The 21003-nt window shown below is 35.8% G+C and overlaps 1 long non-coding RNA gene across 1 annotated transcript in view; it reads right to left on the bottom strand.

The window, feature by feature from the left end:
- The window catches only part of LOC129619935 (uncharacterized), a 106374-nt gene extending 97533 nt beyond the window's left edge, over positions 1-8841 (bottom strand). Inside the window, exon 1 of the long non-coding RNA XR_008698295.1 lies at positions 8001-8841. This is a non-coding gene — a long non-coding RNA (uncharacterized LOC129619935). The remainder of the gene's footprint in view (positions 1-8000) is intronic.
- Between the last annotated feature and the right edge of the window lie 12162 nt (positions 8842-21003).

Raw genomic sequence — 21003 nt, 5'->3', positions numbered from 1 at the left:
GACAAAACAAATGCAGAGATATTTCATGTCAAAGCATAGGAAGGCTCAGAATTGCCAAGATGTTAATTCTTTGCAACTTGCTTATATATTCAATGCAATCACAATCAAAATCCTAATATTATTTCATGGATAATGACAAACTGATTCTAAAATTCATATGGACAGGCAAGAGACTCAGAATAGCCAACAGAATATTGAAGAGCAAAGTTGGAGGATTTATAATCCCCAATTTTAAATCTTACTATAAAGCACAATAACCAAGACATTGTTGTGTTGAAGAAAGAACAGAAAATATATTAAAGGAACAGAATAGAGAGTCCAGAAATAGATCCACATAGATACAGTCAATTGATCTTCAATAAAGGAGGTAAGGCAGTACAATGGAACAAAGACAGTGTTTTTAATAAATGATGCTAGAGAAATGGATATTGACATGTAAAAAAGTGAACCCAGATACAGACCCTACTCCTTTCACACAAATTAACTTAAAATGAATGACAGACCTAAACATAAATTGCAAGAGTGTAAAACTCCTATAAGATAATATAGGAGAAAATCTAGGTGATCTTGGGTATTGTGATGACTTGCTAGATAGAACACCAAGGGCATAATCCATGAAAAGAAGAATTGATAAGCTGGATGTTATAAAAATGAAATTTTCTGCTCTGGGAAAGACACTGTCAAGGGGATAAAAAGACAAACCAGAGACTGGAAGAAAATGCTTGCAGAAGAATCATTTGAAAAGTATTGTTTTGAAAGTAGTGTTTGAAAGTATTGTTATCCAAAATATACAACAAACTCTTAAAAGTCATTAATAAGTAAACAACCAACCAACTGAGAAATGGACCAAAGACCTTAAGAGATACCTCATGAAAGAAGATAAATGTCAAATAGGCATAGGAAAAGATGCTCCACACCACATATCACCAGGGAAATGCAAATTAGAACAATGAGTTACTACCACATGCTTATTAGAATGTTCAATATCCAAAACAACACCAGGTGCCATTAATAGCAAGGATGTGAAGTAACAGGAACACCTATTCATTGCTGCTGCTGCTGCTAAGTCACTTCAGTCGTGTCCGACTCTGTGTGACCCAAGAGATGGCAGCCCATCAGGCTCCTCCGTCCATGGGATTTTCCAGGCAAGAATGCTGGAGTGGATTGCCATTTCCTTCTCCAAGGGATCTTCCCGACCCAGGAATCGAACCCGGGTCTCACGCATCGCGGGCAGATGCTTTACCATCTGAGCCACCAGGGAAACAAAACAATAGAGCTACTTTGAAAGACAGCTTGACTCTTTCTTACAAAACTATATTTACTCTGATCATATGATCTTGTAATTTGTTCCTTGGTATTTACCCATGAGTTGAAAAATTATGGGCTTCTTAGATGGCTCAGTGGTAAAGAATCCACGTGCCAATTCAGCAGATATGGGTTCGATCCCTGGATCGGGAAGACCCCCTGGAGAGGGAAATGGCAAGTAACTCCAGCTTCTTACCTGGAAAATCCCATGGACAGAGGTACTTGACCTGCTACAGTCTATGGGATCACAAAGAGTCGAACACAACTGAGCAACTGAATACACATGCCTGAATATTATATCCACACAAAAATGTGAACATATATGATTACAGCATGTTTACTTGTCTTCCCTGGTGGCTCAGATGGTAAAACGTTTGCCTGCAATGCGAGAGACCCGGGTTCGATCTCTGGTTGGGGAAGATCTGCTGGAGAAGGAAATGGCAACCCACTCCAGTACTCTTGCCTGGAAAATTCCATGGACAGAGGAGCCTTGTAGGCTACAGTCCATGGGGTCGCAAGGAGTCAGACATGACTGAGTGACTTCACTCCAGCTTTACTTATAACTGCCAAAACTTAGAAGCAACCAAGATGTCCTTCAATAGGTGAATGGACAAACAAACTGTGATACATCCAGACAATTGAATATTATTGATTGCTAAGGAGGCATCTTCAATACATATTATTGCCTGAAAGACACCAGTCTTAAAAGGCTACATACTGTATGATTCCAACTATATGGTATTCTGAAAAAATAAAAACTATGAAGATAGCATAAAGCTTAGTTATTGCTATGGGTTCGGGAAGTGAGAATGATAAATAGGTAGAGCACAGAGGAATTTTTTAGGGCAGTAAAACTATTCTGCATGGTACCATAATGGCAAATACTAGGCTATGTTTCCAAAATCCAAAGCCTATGGGTTTTGGGTAATAACAATGTGTTGAAGTAGACAAATACATGTATCACTCTGGTGGGGGATGTTGATTATGATGGAGACTATGATGTGTGAAGCTGGGGGTATATAGGACATTTATGAACTTTCCACTATATATGCTTCATTTCTTCCTTTAATTAAAAATCTTTTCATAAATTTATAGTTGCTTATATTGTGGATATAAGCAAATTAAAAGAAGAAGAGAACTTCTTAGTTTTTTCTGAGGTACCAGAATAACTGAGTTGAGAATAATGTAGCTATATTTCTTGAAAACAAATTTCTGAGGATAACAGAATTCAAGGTGCCAAAGAATTTTAGTGGGTTGTTAATGGGAAAGACCATTAAAAAAACACAGCAATAATCCTTCAATGTGTATTTCATTTAGTGATGTGATTCATGACAGATTCTATAACAATACTTTTGCATTTGCACCTACCTAAAAACTATATTTTTATAAGCAAGCTGGGAAATGAGCCGTTAAATAGCAAAGAATTAAAATTAATTCTGAGCCCCATTCAAAAATAAATATAACCATTGCATTAAAATGTGTTTGTAAAGGTGTCTTTTGATGAAATAAATTTTCTAAGGTGATTACACTGGAAGGATTTCCTGCATAAACAGAAGCTTACCAGTTTTTACTTCTTCTTTAGTCTTTAGATAATGTCGCTACTCAATTTAAATTTTAAAATATTTCAGCACTATTTTAGACTACTGGCCTATGGTCTGAAAGCATTGTTGGGAAATTTTTACTTAAATTTGAATCTTTCCTTCTATGTACAATTAAATAAAAACAATTACATGGCCACTTGTCTTTCCAGAGCATAAATATTTCACTCATTCATAAAACCCTCTTGACCTACATAGAAAATAAACCACTACTTAAGGGCAGACAAGTGGAGAGATTTGTGGAACAGAGTTCCTACATTTTTCCCCAACTAACTCAAATGTTCAAGAATTTACTTATTCATTTTCCTATTGATTCATTTATTTAGAAATCTATTGATTATCTACCATGTGATAGGCACTATTCTTAGTATTCCCATTACATAAAGGAAGTCAATATTTCTGCAAGGCACAACCTAAAGATCTCTCAGTTGTTTGATTTTTGCTAGTATGTGTCTGTGTGCTAAGTAGCTTCGGTCTTGTCCGACTCTTTGTGACCCTATGCACTGTAACCTGCCAGGCTCCTCTGTCAATGGGATTCTCCAGGCAAGAATGTTGGAGTCGATTGCCAGGCCCTCCTCCAGGGAATCTTCCTGAGCCAGGGATCAAACTTCTATCTCCTGCATTGGCAGGCAGGTTGTTTACCACTACTGCCATCTGAGAAGCCCTTTGCATAGTATAGAGAATCATGATATTCACAACTTTAACCCACAGGAGTATTGTGAAACAAAAATTGAGACAATGCAGGGCAAAGCCCTTTTGAAAAAAACTAAAGCACTATAAAAATGAAAGGAATTGCCACTACTAAAAGTTAAATGGCCTAGATCCCTTTGACTACAAGTTACTGCTCTTATGTCACCTCTTTTCCCTTTAACAAGACCATAAATTTTATGCTGTACAAAAACTATAGAGTGTACTGGCTGCCTAAAACAATATCTAAACAGGAAGCACTTCTAGGAGTTGCTTAATTGTCAAATATTCTTTATTATTTAAATAGAATTTCTAGTGACCTTGAAAGACTTTTAATTTTTCCTGTGTTTAGATTGATCTTACTTGCTATAGAAAGATTTCCTTAAATTTGCATCTTAAAGGTAAATAATCTTGTATTCCTTTGAAATCTGTATTATTTTATAGATGTATATTTTATTACTTTCTTTATTCCTCTGAGATGTAATTTGTTTTAATGCAGTTTTCATGGATTTAACCAAACTTAAAAAAATTGATTGCAAAAACTTTCAAAAATATTTTTATACAATTTTAAAGGTTGCTTTCCACTTGCAGATATTAGAAAATTTTGGTTAGATTCCCCATATTGTATAATACCTCCATGATCCTATCTTACACCCAGTAGTTTGGGCCTTCCATGTCTCCATTCCTGTACTACATACCCATCACTGGTAATAACCACTAATGTGTTCTATCTGTGAGTCTGCTTCTTTTTTGTTATATCCATGAGTTTGCTATATTTTTCACATTCCATGTACAAGTGAAATCATACTATATTTGTTTTTTTTCTGTCTGACTTACTCCATAAGCACAATACCCTCCAAGTACATACATTTTGCTGTAAATGGCAAAATATTGTTCCTTTTTATGGCTGAGTAATATTCCATTGTGTATGCATGTACCACATTTTCTTTATCCATTCATTTGTTGATGGACACTTAGGGTTTATTCAATATCTTGGCAATTGTAAATACTGCTGCTATGACTATTTGGGTGCACGCATCTTTTCAATTTAGTGTTTTTAGGTTTTATTTTTTTTCTTTCAGATGAAAACCCAGAAACGGAATTGCTGGGTTATATTGGAATTCTGTTTTTAGTTTTTCAACAAACCATCATACTGTTTTCCCACAGTGGTGCACCAATTTACATTACCACTAACAGTGTACAATAGCTGACTATATTTTGAATGCTGGAATCTGTCTGATGCTTATAAGTGTTTAATGAATAAAGATTGATTGAAATAAAAAACTGTACCATCTTTACAGCTGCAATTGCCTTTTCACAAAACTATACATTTCTCCAAATTTTATTATAAAAATTATAACAAAAGTTTGAAAGTATAATACAGTGAAGACATATTCAAAAATTGTATAAATGTTAGCATTTTTCAAATATGCATTCTCTCCTTATTATATATATAAACACAGAAATAAAAATAATATTTAATAAACAATTAAAGTTACAGACAACATGATGCTTTATTCCTAAATCCTTTAGAGGACAGATCCTTAGAATAAGGACATTTATGTATATTGCAATAATAACACACACCTCAAATAAAATTAACAATTTCTTAATATATCATCCAGATTATAATCAGATTTTTCCAATTCTGCTTAAATACTTGTTACTTTCAAAATCATAAAGTAGCCTAAATGTATGCCTTACTTTTAAATATGTGTCTGTAGTCTTAGTGTAGGACAATCCTCCTACCTTATTTTCTCCCATGATACTGGATTTTTGAAAAGATTAGGTCAGTATTTTTTATAAAATGTCACACTCTGCACTTGGTTGAATGTTTCCTTGTGGCATCATTTAATGATTTCCTCTAGCTCATACATTTCCTGTAAATTGGAAATTACACCTATCTCCTTGAAGAAATTCATACATTTCTTTCCAGTAATACTATGTGATGCTGTACACTTCATTCTGGATCAAATCAGGTGGTACAAAATGACGTCCCAATATCATATTGCTCCATTATTTCAAATGTTGATTTTGATCATTTAAGGTGGAAACCTCCCAAAATTGTTAATGGTAAAAGTATGTGTTTTTTTTGCCCATTCAATTAGAATGGATCCTTGAACAACAGGGGTTGAACAGTTCAGATCAACTTACACAGAGACTTTTGTCATTAAATAGGTACTGTTACAATACTACATGATATGTGGTTGATTGAATCCACAGAATTGAAACCACATTCATGGAGGAACTGCTTATGTGGAGGGCTGACTGTCAAGTTATGTGAGGACTTTCTGCTGAAGGGACAGTGGTGCCCCCTAACCCCCACATTATTCAAGGGTCAATTGTTTTATGAACACTATAGGGATGCTCTGCTCTCTAGTGTCTTTCAACTAATGGTTTTAATATTCCTAAAAGACTTTTAATGATATATAAAAAAATACAGTCTCTTCCTCATGGGTACACAAACTGAGAAATAAAAGACATAACTGCAACAGCTGTGTGCAAGACAAATGATTATATAACATTATGTTCCACATGTAAGATACTCAAGTGTTAAGCATGTTACAGATTTTAAAAAGGATATTTGAAAGTCAGGAATATTAAAGTTCAGAAGCAAGTACGAATAACAAGATAGTAAAAGGAGCTAAAAACTAAGAGAGATTATGATTTATAGCAATTAAGCAGCTGACATTGGTGTTGGTCTAGGGTAGGGTTTTAGTGTCCCTGCTTCATAAGATGATGAATCAGGTGATGACCTAATGGAAAAAACCGAAGGCTTATTAGGGTGAACTTCCTGAGTGGGTAAAGTTGGTAAAGAGGAAGTTTCTTTAATAAGCGGAGACTTTTTGCTCTGATTTATTGAGATATTTTGACACTACCATCTTCAATTTTCCTCTTTTACCTTAACAACCAATCATCTCAGAGTTATCTTTTCCTTGTAAGGTGATCTTGGGGATGACAAGTAAGATAAGTGTGATTGACAATAGCAAGAGCTTCTTTTCAAGATATTACCAATGAAGTAATTTCTCATGAAGACTAAGATAGAATCATACTGCTGTGTGGTTGATACAGAATAGCAACAAATAGAACATAAATTACCAGTGTAAAAGACAGTGAGAAGAGAGAAATAAGACAGAAAAGAAAAATATTCATCAACTACTGAAGTATAAAGGAAGATAGAGAAGGATGCAAGGATTTGTACATAATTGTAATAGATTTCTGATATAAATTAACATTGTTAACTACTGCCTTAAATAAATGGACACACACATACAAAAAATCTCTGTGGTAAAATAAGCCAAACAGAGATTAAAAAAAAAAATTACCCAAGGTTACAAAGCCAAGAAAGAGAAAAGCTAGGATTTGAGTACAGACCATGTATTCTAGCATTTACTTTTTTAATCTTAAATTCTGACTTTGTGTCAGAACTGATTATCAGAAGCAACCAGAGGTCTCCAGGTGATTTTTATCCCAAATTATAGAGGTCAGGTCCTGGAAAATTCCCATGTGCAGGTAATTATTATGTGGTAACTATTTTTAGCTTAGTAAGCAACAGAACTTGTTTGGAAAGAGTCTGGAAAGAACTAAATTTAAATTGGCATTTCTGAACAGTTTCTTCAATGGTTATTTCCTGCAGTTTTCTTATTTGTATTCTTTTCAGTTTCAGAAATTTTTCTCCCTTTCTTTACCCGTGATAAAGCATATTCTCTCTGAAGAAATAAAACCAAAGAATTCTGGAAGCTGTAATTTAATAATTAATCCTCGAAATACTCATGCAATGGCTTAAAATCTTGGCATTTATATTTTCTATGGGGCTATGATATCACATAGAGAAAACAAGAACATATTGAGATCTGAATCTTAAGGGAAATATTACAATAGAATAAATAACATCTTTCTGCATAAGCCACACAAGAAGGAATTTTAATAACAGATAACAAAAATTTAAACCCATTTACTTTTGTTTTATATCTCACAAGGAACAAATACTAAATAATTTAAGGAACATACTTGTCAAAATAACAAATAGAACCTGGGTAGATTGTAAAAAATGTATGACTTGTTTATCAGGTTTCAAGTTAGTCTTACTAAGCAGCTTTGCAGCAGATTGTTATTGAAAGAACTTAATTAAATGTAAACCTGTCCTCAATGACCAAAAAAATCACATGGAGGCCTTACTGAAAAAAAAAAAAAAGAAAAAAAATCTATGTTCATTCACCCTACATTTTTCCCCCTCTAACTATAAGTTAATTGGTATGCACATCATTTTTTAATTTTTCCTGTAGCTACAGGTGGTCCTGCTGATCAGCTGGATGTTGAAAAGGACTGTGTTAGTTTCCTAGGGCTCCCATAAAAAAGTACCACAGACTAGATGTCTTTAACAAAAATGTGTGTTCTCAAAATACTTACCCTTAGAAGTCTGAGATCAAGGTGTCAGCAGATCGGTTTTTTCCGAGGTTTCTCTCCTTGGCTTGTAGCTAATCATCTTCTCCCCATACCCTCACCTGGTCTTCTCTTTGTGCATCTCTGTCCTTATCTCTTCTTATAAGAAGATCACTCATGCTAGATCAGGGCCCATGCTAGCAACCTCACTTCAGGACCTTCCCTGATGTCCAGTGGTAAAGAAATCACCTTATAATGCATAAAACTCAAGTTCCATCCCTAGTTGGGGAACTAAGATCCCACAAGATGCAGAGCAACTAAACCTGCTCAGTAACTACTGAGCCTGCGTGTTCTGGAGCCCATGTGACACAACAAAAGAACTCACACAAGAAAGACCCCGGGAGCTGCAAATAAGACTCCACATAGCCAATTAAGAAGAAGGGTCTACCTCCAAATAGAGTTATGTTCTAAGGTACTGGGTTTTTAAGATGTCAATATGTGAATTTGGCAAGGACACAATCCAGTCCATAACAAAACTAATCTAGAAAGTGATTAGTTAAGGATAACATACAACTAAAACTTTTGAAACTATGAATTCTATTACATACTTCTAAATCCTTTATGATAAATTGAACTGGAGGCTTTTATACTAAACAAGAATGTAGTTTAGAAATTCACAGTACTGGAATACTTTTTCTTTTTAAACATTTTTAACTGATAATGCTTTATCTCTAAAGTAACCATTTCCACATCTCTATAACTTCAAAGTAGAAACTTCAGATAAAGTGTTGTAAAGATGGTAATTAGAATAGTAAAAAACCCAAGGTGTCCATCCACAGAAACCAATTGATTCATAGGTAAAGGCTAGAGTCAACCAGAGCCATGAAACCATGATTTCCCAATTTATTACAGATTATCAATTATAGGTCAGGCTTCCCAGGTGGTGCTAGTGGTAAGGAATCTGCCTGCCAATGCAGGAGACTCAGGTTCGAACCTGGGCAGAGGAGCCTGATGAGCTATAGTCCATGGGGTCACATGAGTTGGGCACAACTGATCACACACACATTCATACATACATACATATATAGTCATATGGCAAGCATGGAAAGTTACCCAATCATTTAGGGACATTGGTTTCACATGTGAATCAACTGGAACTATTTTTAAAATTTTACTTCATGGACAATTAAAAACAAGTAAGTATGAGATTCAGGTGTAGGTATTTTTAAGGTGATTGCATGTGTAACCAAGTTGGGGAATACTAAAGCGTTTTAACAGACAGCACCTGAATATAATCCTAATTAAGTTTTTAATGGTTTTCAACCCTGTTAATTTCCCTGTTGCTCTTAGATAATCTACCTCATCCAACTTTCCTAAAAATATACAGAGCCAAGGGGATGGAAATTTGAAAGTAAGAGGCCACACCTAAACTTACCATTTTAAGCATAAATCTAGATAGGTAAAATACTTCATAAAAATAGCAAATACTGTGCATTGTTGTTAAATTCCATGTGAAAAGCAACCCTTATCAATAATCCAAATCCCTGCAATGTGTTTTTCAATTATACTTGAGTTCATTTCCAACCTAATTTCCAGTTTTCTAGCTTACTATCAAAACACCCAACAACCTTCTCAGTGACAGCTTTGAGACAATGCCAAAAATCCTGAGTATGTCCATTAAAAAATAATGACTCTATAGCTAGATGTTTTATTACACTGTTTATGAAAATGAACACCATAATGTTAAGAATTAAAATCAAAGAAGGAATTGGTGTTGTTTCTATATGTATTATTTCCATCCTAAGTATTTTTAACCATATTTTTACTAACCATACAGTTTTAAAAATCAAATTTACTGAGGTATAATTTCCAAAATAAAAATTGCCATTTTTAAGTGTAGTATTCAGTAAGTTTTCACAAATATAAGCACCAGTACAATTAAAGTATAGTCTCATCACCACAAAAAGTCCCTTGGTCCCTTTTCCCAACCAATCCCTCAAGCTCTGTCCTCCCAAATTATGAGATTTATGACTATATAAATTAGTTTTGCATTTCCTAGAATTTCATTCAACAAGAATCATAATAGGATGTATTTTTTGTTCCTGACTTCTTTCATCCAGCAGTTTTTTTTAATTATGTATTTTATTCATGTAGAGTCTATCAGTAGTTTGTTCTTTTAACTACTACATATTTCATTATAAAAATATGCTAAAATTTATTTTATTTACCTATTAACCTGATGAATATTTAAGTTACTTCTGGTTTGGGGCAATTATAAATAAACCTATGGTGAACATCCATGTAGAATTCTTTGCTGGATATAAACTTTCATTTCTCCTGGGTAAATACCTAAGAGTGGAATGAATGGGTTGATTGTTATTTTTCTAGGGCTGCTATAATAAAGTAACACAAAGTGCATGTCTTAAATACAAAATGTATGCCTTACTGTTCTAGAAGTTGGAGATCAATGACGTCAACTAATTTTGTCAACAGGATTGGTTTCTTCTGAGAGTTAAGAATTAGAATCTGTTCTATGTTTCTGTCATGGCTTCTGGTGGATTTCTGGCCATCTTTGGCTTGTAGCAGCATCACCCTGATATCTGCTTTCATCTTCACATGGCATTCTCCTCTGTGTCCAAAATCCACCTTCTTATAAGGACACCACTCATATTGGATTAGGGTCCACACTACTCCAATATGATATCATTCTCACAGAACAAAATGACTTTCCTGAAAAGAAAAAAGCTTAGGCTAAAAATCAGAAAGTAGTCCTTCATGGTGCTCCTGCTGAAAATATATAATCTGAGTATAATCATGTGGACACATTGGACAAACCCAAATTGAGAGACATTTTATTGAACTAATTCCCTGTACTTTTCAAATATCAATATCACAAAAGACAAAGAAGGACTGAGGAATTGTTCTATATTAAAAGTAACTCAAAAGACTTGAAAAGTAAATATGATATGTGATCCTGTTGTGGTAAAGGACATTTGGAGGACATTTGATGAAATGTTAAAGAAGTTATTACATTAAATAATGGTATTATTATATATCAATCTTAATTTTTATAATTATATTATTGTTATATAAGAGAAAACCTTGATTTTAGGAAATACACACTGAAGTGTTTTGAGAAAGTGGGAATAAGGTATGTGAATTACTGTAAAATAGTACAAAAAATTAAATATACTCCTCCCCCCCAATATAAACATAGAGGAAATGATAAAGTCAATATGGGAAAATATATATTTGGATGAGATTACCAAGAGAATGAGTGTAAATAGCAAAGAGAATAATGCTAAGGAAAAGTGTTCCAGTATCCCAAAGTTTAGAGATAAGGGAAAATGGAGGGGGGGGGGGGGGAATGAAAAAAAAAAAAAAAAAAAGGCTCAGCTGAACTAGGTTGAGAGGTAAGATCAAAATTAGATGGAAAACTTTGAAATCTTAACAGCTTATTAGAATTTTCAGAGAAACAGAACCAATAAGAAATACCTATATCTATTTCTATATTTATATCTATCCATGCAATTGCTCACAAAATTATGGAGGCTGGCGAATCCAAAACTTGCAGGATAGGACAGCAGATTGGAGACCCAGAGAACAGCAGCTTGAGTCCAAAGGCAGCCTAGAGGCAGAATTCTCTCTTTTTAGGGGAACATTAATCATTTTTTCTCGAAGGCCTTTAACTATTTGGATGAGGCCCACCCATACTATGAAGGGTAACATAGTTTACTTCAAGTCCATTAGTTTAGGTAGTCTTACCTAAAATTATATCTTTATGGTGACATCGAAACTGGTGTTTAACCAAATAATTAGAGATCATAGTACAGCCAAATTGACACAAAACTATCCATCACTAAAGCTAACTAAAAAAGAGGATATCAAAGCCAAGAGAATGCGGAAATAGAAAAAAAAAAGATAAGAATTTGGCTATAAATTGACCATCGGAATTAGCAAACAATGCCACTAATGATTACAGAATCACTGCAGATGGTGATTGCAGCCATGAAATTAAAAGATGCTTACTCCTTGGAAGGAAAGTTATGACCAATCTAAACAGCATATTAAAAAGCAGAGACATTACTTTGTCAACTCTGATGCTGGGAAAGATTGAGGGTAGGAGGAGAAGGGGACAACAGAGGATGAGATGGTTGGATGGCATCACCGACTCAGTGGACATGAGTTTGGGTAAACTCTGGGAATTGGTGATGGACTGGGAGGCCTGGCATGCTTCACTTCATGGGGTTGCAAAGAGTCAGACACAACTGAGCAACTGAACTGAACTGAATTCAATTATTACATATGGTTTGGATGGTGGTACCTGATTGGAGCAAATCCAAATGAGAATGTGAAGAGAGATATTGGATGCAGTAAGAATAAACAATTGTTTGAGGAAATTTTTACTTTACAGATGGGGAGAAAAATGACATGGTAGCTTCTGTGATGGAGTCAAGAGAAGATTTTACTTTTTAAATATGGGATAAGTAGCAATATATTTGCTAAAGATAGTAATCTAGCCGAGAGAATGAAGAAGAAAAAAGAGAAATGCAACATTTTGAATAGTTGGAATGGTAAAGCTCCCACAGAGACATGGAGGGGTTGAATTTAAACAGGAGTGTGGACTGTTAATCATACAGATGGGAAGTTGAAGGTATGGGCAGAGAGGTAAGTTATGATGAGAGTTTAGTAATAGGTGCTTATGAAAGTTCTCTTTCTATTTCTAATGAAAAAGGACAGGGCAAGCTTTATGGTGTACAACCCATACAACTGCACAGGACCCAGTACTCAGAAGGGTCCCATAAATTTTGAATCTCTGTTGTTGATGTTATATAATTCTTAAAAGATTTATGTTTGAACTTCTGTAAAGTCCAATGAGACAAAGTAACATGAGTGTGAGCAGAGGAGATATACACAATTGATGTATCTTCTCTTTCTTACTATCACTTTCACATATGACATTAATGATGCCCTGTGAACACAGAACTCCAATGGATATGCTAGGCATGGGAATTCAGCAAGACTCAGAGCAAGCACAAGGTAGACAAGCCTATAACTACGAATGCCTGGGACGCTGACAGCCTAAGAAGCCACACTATCAGTTGTACAAGAACTTGCTTGCAACTCAGAAAAAAAGGCAATAGTGATCCAAGAAGCACAAAAAAGCTCCAGAATTTGTTATATCTTTTCTTATTCAAGTTATAATACTTCCCTGTAGTAGCTCACTTCTTATACTGAAAATGATGACATGAAAGGGAAACACAGGGCAACCTAGACTTCTTTTTATTTCAGTTTTTCCTCACTCAGCAGTAAGCTGAGGTAGAGAGTTTAAATAGAATGTTCATGAATAAAGAAGGAAAAAGAAAATGTTTGGTTAGTTTTGTACATTTCCTCTATTCTGCCAAAAACAAAATACATATGCATATATGAAACACAAAATGTAAGTTTTGTAATTTTGCTGGTTCTGCATACAAGTTTTCTTATATTTGCATTGAAAACTGACATTGTATAATATAAAGATTAATGGTAAAATCCATGATAATAAATTAAACTTTTAAAATTTTTCTTTACTTACGACAAGATTAAATACAAAGTAAAAAAACTGCCATGATATTGTGAGAGAGAGAGATGATGAAAGAAAAAAATTTTATATCTCAGTACTTTTACTGTCATTTTGTTTCCTATTTTTTAAATAAGAGGCTCTGCATTTTTTATTTCATATTCCCTCCTGCAAATTATGTGGCTGGCTCTGAAACAGCAAGCACATGATCAGCTAAGAATGATGATGAGAGAGGAGATTTTGGAAGTTTGCAGAAAGAGATGTTACGGCTGAGTGGAAGTGTGAATAGTAATAGTACAATGAAATATGATTACTGGGTAGCATTAAGAAACCACTTGAGGTTAATGATCATAATTATAAAGAGTGTACAGTCAGCATGACTGTTTCCCTCAGACATATTCATTTGCATGGAGGGCAAGGAGGTTGAGTGTGTATGAAAGGGAGCAGAACCATTATAATAACTGACTAGGAAATTTAATCTAAACAAGGAGGGAAGTGAGAATTTAAGGAGCTAACAGATTTTTGAGAAGTCAGAAAATCAAATATGTTCTTATGTTTGGAGAACTGTTAGAGTTGGAGTACTAGAGGGAGAGAGCCAGAAATAGAAAAAGTGGGAGGTTTGATGTTGAAATTTTGGACAGGAGGTTGTTATGGTCATAAGCACTAGGATATAACCATGAGAATGTGTGGCTATGATAATGTAAAAGAGATCAACCTACTGAGCGATCTGAATATTGGAAGGATCTTCGTGGATGGCAAAATCTGAGAGTTATGAGAGCAGTATTGCTGGAGAATACTATAGGGAATCCAGCCCTGACATCAAAAGAGGAAGAATATTGATTCTAGGAAGTGATAATTGACTCCAAGAGAGAGAGGTGTTGACAGATTAGTGATAAAAGATTCAGAGATATAGGGAATCTAAATTTCCCTTTAGCAGAAGAGGAGTGGGAGTTGAGGTCAGAAGGTAATTACAGAATGTAAAGGAATCAAAGTTCTAAGTGATGAGTATTAATGTAGAAGACTAGGGTTTCTATAGTAACAACATGAAAAGGAATAAATAAAGAGCATGATAGTGTGATCATTCTTGATAATCTCAAGTTTTGGGGTTGCATAATTCTGGGGTACCCCTGGAAACCTGCTCATGGAAAATCCAAGTCCTACAGGGAAGTTTGATCATTAATGACTGGACATGCACAACCTCTCTAATGACAATCAGTGGAGCATGTATGAATTTATGAAGATCTGCTTATTCAGAGAAATGACAAGTAATTTGAAAACAAGCATAAGCTAAGTGTGTGGGAGTAAAAAAGGTGAAATTTTAAAGGTGGACAACTTTAAAGGGATTTGAGCTTCAGCCTACATATAAAAAGGAGTCTTTTTAAAAAATTTTGTTGGAGGTATAATTTACAATCTTGAATTAGTTTCAGGTGTACAATAAAGTAAATTTGTTTTCCATGTACATATATCTACTCTTTTTAAGCTTCTTTTCCCATATAGGCTATTAGAGAGTATTGAGTAGAGTTCCCTGAGCTATACAACAGGTCCTTATTAGTTATCTATTTTATGTATTGTTGTGTGTATATGGGCTTCCCAGGTGGCAGTAACGGTAAAGAACCTACCCGCCAATGCAGGAGACTTAGGAGACGTGGATTCGATCCCTGGGTGGGGAAGATCCCCTGTAGGGAGGATATGACAACCCACTCCAATATCCCTGCCTGGAGAGTCCCATGAACAGAGTGTGCATATATCAATCCTGTTCTTCCAATTTATCCCACTACTCCTTATCCCTAAGGTAACCATAAGTTTATTTTTTACATAAAGAGGAGTCTTTTATGGACCTCAGTTCAGTTCAGTCGCTCAGTTGTGTCTGACCTTTTGTGACCCCATGGACACACCAGGCCTCTTTGTCCATTACCAACTACGGGAGTTTACCCAAACCCATGTCCATTGAGTGGGTGATGCCATCCAACCATCTCATCCTCTGTCGTCCCCTTCTCCTCTTCTCAATCTTTCCCAGCATCAGGGTCTTTTCAAATGAGTCAACTGTTTGCTCAGGTGGCCAAAGTATTGGAGTTTCAGCTTTAGCATCAGGGTTTCCAATGAACACTCAGGACTGATCTCATTTAGGATGGACTGGTTGGATCTCCTTGCAGACCAAGGGACTCAAGAGTCTTCTCTAACATCACAGTTCAAAAGCATCAAGTCTTCTGCACTCAGCTTTCTTTATCGTCCAACTCTCACATCTATACATGACTACTAGAAAGACCATAACCTTGACTAGATGGACCTTTGTTTGCAAAGTAATGTCTCTGCTTTTTAATATGCTATCTAGGTTGGTCATAACTTTCCTTCCAAGGAGTAAGCCTCTTTTAATTTCATGGCTGCAGTCATCATCTGCAGTGATTTTGGAGTCAAATAAATAAAGTCAGCCACTGTTTCCACTGTTTCCCCATCTATCTGCCACAGTCATGGGACCAGATGCCATGATCTTCATTTTTTGAACATTGAGCTTTAAGCCAACTTTTTAACTTTCCTCTTTCACTTTCATCAAAAGGCTCTTCAGTTCTTCACTTTCTGCCATAAGGGTGGTGTCATCTGCATATCTGAGGTTATTGATATTTCTCCCAGCAATCTTGATTCCAGCTTGTGCTTCCTCCAGCCCAGAGTTTCTCATGATGTCCTCTGCATATAAGTTAAATAATCAGGGTGACAATATACAGCCTTGATGAACTCCTTTCCCTATTTGGAACCCATGTCTTGTTCCATGCCGTTCTAACTGTTCCTTCCTGACCTGCTTACAGGTTTCTCAAGAGGCAGATCAGCTGGTCTGGTATTCCCATCTCTTGAAGAATTTTCCACAGTTTATTGTGATCCACACAGGCAAAGTCTTTGGCATAGTCAATAAAGCAGAAATAGATATTTTTCTGGAACTCTCTTGCTTTTTTGATGATCCAGCAAATTTGGCAATAAGGAGTTCATTATCTGAGCCACAGTCAGCTCTTGGTCTTGCTTTTGCTGACTGTATAGAGCTTCTCCATCTTTGGCTGCAAAGAATATAAACAATCTGATTTCTGTGTTGGCCATCTGGTGATGTCCTTGTGTAGAGTCGTCTCTTGTGTTGTTGGAAGAGGGTGTTTTCTATGACCAGTGCGTTCTCTTGCCTTTGCCCTGCTTCATTCTGTACTCCAAGGTCAAATTTGCCTTGGAGTACTCCAGGTGTTTCTTGACTTTTGCATTCCACTCCCCTATAATGAAAAGGACATCTTTTTTTTTTTTTTTTTTTTTTGGTGTTAGTTCTAAAAGGCCTTGTAGGTCTTCATAGAAACATTCAACTTCAGCTTCTTCAGCATTACTGGTCAGGGAATAGACTTGGATTACCGTGATGTTGAATGGTTTGCCTTGGAAACAAACAGAGACCATTCTGCTGTTTTTGAGATTGCATCCAAGTACTGCATTTTGGATTCTTTTGTTGATTATGATGGCCTAGCTGGGGTAATATAAAGAGGCTATAGTAAGGAAAGATTGATATTCAATTCTGCAACTAATTGGCTGTGTGAACTTTGATAAGACACGCATATTTTCTGCAAGTTAAAAAAGGAAAAATAATGCATATAAACATTTATTTTACATTAATTTAGCTTGGAAGAGACATTATCAGATCTATTCTATAATCGTAATTCTTGAAGAAGGGTGACTACTCTCAATCAGGCCAGAAAGGGTAGAGAGCCATGTCTCAGAACAAAAGGAGAAAGGGTGATGAGACAATATTGATTAAGTGGTAAAAGTCCCATTAAATTAACCTGATTGTGACCAACTGGATCTTTGATTAGAAAAGAGTAGAAGGCAAAGATAAATTCAAAGACACCAGGGGCTATGATTTAGTAGAATCAAAGAAGAAAGTGGCATAAACATAAAGATTATGCTGTATACTTTGGCAATCTTAGATTGGAAGAAGTATAAATCCAGCTAGTGGGATCCATTGAGGAAATAGATATATTCAAAAAGACGCCGGTCCACAATAAAGACAGAAATTTGAAAGTCATAGAATTTCAGGCACTTGAAGAGACAAAAAGAGAGTGTAATAAGGTGTGATTGTTTAAGTGAAATTAATGTAAAAGTTCAGTAGAAGTGAATGTTTTTGAGGTGTTAGATGAATCTACAGTTTCATGATTCAGGGAGGGTAAGGGTGGCTGGGAGGAAACCTGGCAATCATCTGCAAAGCCAAAAAGGATTAGGTTACAGGGGCCTACATTTTGCTTGTTATTGTCTTCATCACTTTGTGTGCATGGACCCTCATGCTAAGAGAGAGAGAGAGAGGGAGAGAGAGAGAGAAGAGGAAAGAGGAAGAGAAAAGAAGAGAAGAGCCTCTAAAAATATTTAGAGATCTCATAATTTTCAGACGCTTCAGAAAAAGACTGAGCTGTCAAATCACTCTAAGATATGTTCAAGACATTAGCCCAACATCTCTCTAACAAATGCTTGAATATTTTTTAGTATATATTGCCTGTCTACCTTGCATGCATGCTTACTTAGTCATGTCTGACTCTTTGAGACCCTTTGGACTGTAGCCCACCAGGCTCTTCTGTCCATGGGATTTCTCAGGCAAGAATACTGGAGTAGGTGCCCATTTCCTCCTCTGGGGGATCTTCCCAACCCAGGGATTGAACCCACCTATCCTGTGTCTCCCACATTGCAGGCAGATTCTTAACCCATAGAGCCATCAGGGAAGCCACACCTTTCATAAGATAGTGCAATATAAAGAAAAGAGATCAGTTTCTGATGTTGGAATTAAATCCTGGATCTGCTATGCAATCTTGGATAAACTTATTCCATTTATAAGATGGATAAGTATTTTATAGGTCTGCTAGGATAGTGTGACATTATATCCGAAAAAGATGTACACAGTTGTGTGGATGCACCCCCACCCAAGCATATATATATATATATATATATATATATATATATATATATATTCATAACCCAGCCCTAAACTACACGCGCTATTGTACAGACAACCTTGAGAATGTTCTTACATAGTACTAGTCAAGCTATTGGTCTTAATTTTACCCCTTGGAGGGATCCAGACAAATCCTGTCCTTCTTGTCTAAGTGGGATGCTGATAAAGAAACTGTAGGAAGAGGGAGGCAAAGATTGTCTTGACATCAAAGATGTTGAAGCAAGGAGGATTTGGAGGCATTTGATATATGTGAAATTATGGTACCTAGATCTTAGATTAAGTCAAGTGTATTTGAAAGCTTTCCCAACTGTGAAAGTCTCTCTAAGTAGTTCTCTCAACAGGTTCACCTCAGGAAATTAACACACCCCAGGACCAATTGAAGTTCTCATCAATTAAGCTAATTGACACAGCAGGCTTAACCTATTTTCCAGTGGTGAATATAAAGTATTTGTTCAACAAACAAAGGCCTCTTAAGTCTTTTGAAAGCCTACTCTAGTCAATTGGTTGAAGGCAAAAAATTTAAAAACAACAAAACATATAAATGTATAAGCTTAATAACACCAAACTCACCCTTCAATTAGGCAGGCCTTGGGTTGAGGAGAAGGGATTTATTACATTCAACTAAACTTATGATTTTGTTTAAAAATTTTAAACATCAAGATTTCCATATTTTCTTTAAGGAAAGCAATGTTCTAATAAAATTCTTTACAGTCTTTTAAAAATATGCTTTAATATTTTTATTGCTACCAAAATATAATATGAAATAATCATTTCATTTTTAAGCTTTGTGTTCAAATTGAAAAATAATTATTAAGTTTTCAAATGGTGTTCTTTTAAGTCCATTACAAATTTCCCCCTCAAACCAAGCTTCTGTTGACAATGAATTAAAAAAAAAAAAGGATAGAATTTATAAAATTTCTTTGTAAAATTTAAATTATTTTTAAAGTAGATCTTATTACTATTATCCTGGAAGCCAACCTGATGACTTTTATTTTGGTCTCCTGTTGAAGTTTATGTACTCATTCAAATTATAACACAGGTTTTGTTCTTGTTTCTCCATTTTACAAGTATATTGTCTGCTTGACCTTGGAAAACTTATTTAACCTCTCTACATCTGTTTACTTATTAGTAAAATGGGCCAGTTTGAGAGAGTCATTGTGAGAATCAAAAATGAGACTATGCAGTAAAAGTTTTACTGTGTTTGCTAGTATAAGTTAGCACTCAATAAATGTGAGCTATTATAGGCAGAAAAATGGAAAAAGAAAAGGAGAAGAGAGGCACTCTGAGTGGAAGGGATGTTGCATGTCAAAAACACAGAAGTAGAGCTCAGCTGTGCTTGTTGATTGGCAGGGAGCTGTCAGGCTAGAATTCTGATGTTGCAGGAAGTGATGACAGGTGATGATTCATGAGGATTTCGTAAAGCCAAAGTGAAAGTCTGGGTTTTAAGTTTTGTTTAGTGCATAGTGGGGAGATTTTGTTTGTTTTTCTTGTTTTAATTTTTTTTAACAGTAAGTGTCATGATCAAGAAAATCTTTTAGGAAGATTTAACTGGAGCAATGAATGGATGTTGTTGAAAATGAGAACAAGCCTGAAATGGAGTCACTAAACTCCACATCACCAAACCAAGACCTAACAATTACTATTTTGGCTTTTCAGGAAAGAAATTTTAAACCAGTCAATCAGGAATTGCCTGATCAGCACTAGATAGGTCATTTGCTGAAAGATTCCTGCTATCTTCTAAAAGAAAGTTATCTTGAAATAATCAACTTTCTTTTTGTCTGGTATAACGTTTTTTATTCCTGCTCTGCCGGGGTCCAGCCCCAGCTGATCCAGGGTATTCGAAGGAGAGACGGCATAGGCGAGGGTCAGGAAACAACTGCTTAATTAAACGTTAATTAAGGAATAGAATAAGGATAGCTCAGTAGGAAAATTCAGTGGAGAAAAGAGGCTGAGTAGCTTGGTTTACGCGGGGGACCAATAAAACTTCAAGACAAGAAGCTTGCACCACTTACGTAGGCCGCAGGCGTCCTTCCGTTCTCCCGAAGGAGAGGAGACACTGAGGCCTCCCCGGTCGGATCTTAGAAGCCCAGGCATAATTAGTAAGCATGGTGGGTTCCGCGCTCCAGATGGAGACTCAACCAGAGTGAGAGAGAGAGAGACATGGGGAGACCAGTCTTTCGAGGAACTGATCCCAATTCTTTATTTTCCATGGTCTACTTTTATACACTGAGATGTTATGCAAAAGTCATGCGGGGTCAGCAGTCCTGACTTTTATCAAAGTCAGGTGCTTCATACAAATGTATACAGAGGTCTTAGGGGTGTTACATCATCTTCTGGCCAGGGGGCCTGCTGACAATTTACGACCCTCTCCTTGTGACAGCGGTCAGTCAACCAGGACACTTATTTCTCCAGGGGTGATTATTCTTAAAACAGACGCCACCCAAATAAAGTTACATTCCTATAGGGTGAGGGTGTAGTGGGTTTTAGTTAAGGAAAGAATTTACTTAGCCTAA

Source organism: Bubalus kerabau, chromosome 9, assembly GCF_029407905.1.
Source record: "Bubalus kerabau isolate K-KA32 ecotype Philippines breed swamp buffalo chromosome 9, PCC_UOA_SB_1v2, whole genome shotgun sequence".
NCBI lineage: Eukaryota > Metazoa > Chordata > Mammalia > Artiodactyla > Bovidae > Bubalus > Bubalus kerabau.
Note: the sequence above shows the minus strand (reverse complement) of the source record. Positions and strands in the feature narration are given on the sequence as shown.